Raw genomic sequence first — 2,105 nt, forward strand, 5'->3', positions numbered from 1 at the left:
GAAAAACTATTTTTTGTCTTGATCACGAAATTAATTGATCCTTTTAATTTTTATTGAAATTTCTTCAATCACAGAAATTATAGTATCAATCACCAGATTCAATTAAAAAATTAATTAAACCAATTAAAAAATTAATTAATATTATTAATTTCTATGATTGATTTTTGCTTCAATTAAACATTTTGTTGGACCAATTAAATATTTAATTGAAAATTTTTTAGAATGCAATTACATTTTTAATTGGAAAATGCTGTTTTTTGTGTGTAGAACATTCCCTTAAAAAAGTAAACAAGATTTAACACAAAAAACATTTTTCCAATTAAAGTTTTAATTGTTTTTTCAAACATATTCCATTAAAAATTTAATAGATTCAATTTTTTTTAATTAAAACAATAATCTAATCTTTATAACAATAGTTAATATTATCAAACATTATTTTAATTGAACCAATTAATTTCTTATTGATATTGTTGATTGATATTATAATTTCTGTGATTGAAGATATCTGAATGAAGATAATTTGGTCGGATGCCGCAAACCGCCATATTCAGAAATTACGAAGCACTGTGCATGTTCATTTTTCATTGCTCCATAGACATTACGTGTTCTATGGAATGTTTCCACATTTGAAGTCAAACTCCAAATACACACTCATGTACATAAATAAAAAAACACAAAGATAACAAATAAATCCACCGTCAGGGAAATATCATACGCTTGCACTTGATTTCATTAGCCTCGAACTGGGCAAGGGTTTCCATGCTTGTGCCGGGTGAGTATATTTGTGCAGTTCGTATCCTTGGTGATCGAACAACCAATACTTGGATTTTTACACCTCAGCACGAATACATTTAGTTCCACCCACTCGATTGGGCCTCGCTAATTGCCCAACACAATGAGGGTTGGAATTTAACGTTTGTTATAACAAATTACATATTGATGTGATTGTGTCAACAAATCGTCGTCTCCTTATGATTATTATATGTTGTAATAATTGATTTGGAATTTATACGAAGAAGATAGAATTGGAGGTGGTGTTCACCATTACAATGTCAATATTGAGTATTCATATATTTTGTCATAATAATTCTATATTATTTGTTCTTATATATCTTCATTTTGGAATTGCAAAATCAATGCGAGAATGACAATTTGCCATGAAAACACTCTGCTAATAGCAGTCGATTTCTGTTGTTATATTTTTCTAAGTCATGGTCCAACGAACAACAATTAGTTTTTATAGTGTTGCCCAAAGTATTTTCAAGGACTCAAAACAGGTTTTTGTTTATTCCTGCCCCATAATAATCTTAAAAGCTCCTAAAGGCGATCAGCAAACATTTTGTTTGCTGTTTGCCTTAATTTGTGAAACATTCAGATTTTTTTAGTGTTAAGATAGTCCCTATATGTTTTAGTGTAAACGAGTTTTAAAAAACAGCTTTTCTTTTCAGCAGACTTTTTGCTGTTTTTGCAGATTTTCCTGTTATGTCTACTACTCACATAAGAAATACACGACAAAACTGCAAATATTGCCTGCTACGGTTTAAACATGTTCGCCCGATACAAATAAAAACTAAAATATAGAGGCTTTCGTAATACGTTAAAAAGGCGTAACAGCAAAATGTTTGATGACCGCAATTAAGAGATTTTAAAATAATTTTTGGTTCTTGACATCTCTTTGGTAAAATTTTAAAAACTACACGCAGAGAAGGAATATGATCAGCTCAAACATTTTTAAAGGCAAGATGTTATTTTTGTATGGTGACCATGTAACATGTTTGTCACTAAAATGTTATTTTCTCGTCAAATATAACCTGCTTGCCGAAATCAGATACATGATTTCCGAGAAAATAACATGGTAGCGAAAACCATGTTACATGGTCACCACCCAAAAATAACATTTTGCTCTTAAAACATGTTTGAGGTGATCATATTCCTTCTCTGGGTGTAAGATTTTTATAGAAAAATCCGGGTGACATATTCGCAACTCGTCTTCTTTTGTACCTTTATTACATGAGTTGACAAAATAAAATATTTGCATTTATGTTTTTGTTGACTATTGCGAATTTCAACTGTGAATAATACATTTTTTTGTATTTTTTTGCCTA

The sequence above is a fragment of the Haematobia irritans genome, chromosome 2 (assembly GCF_050003625.1).
Source record: "Haematobia irritans isolate KBUSLIRL chromosome 2, ASM5000362v1, whole genome shotgun sequence".
Taxonomy (NCBI): domain Eukaryota; kingdom Metazoa; phylum Arthropoda; class Insecta; order Diptera; family Muscidae; genus Haematobia; species Haematobia irritans.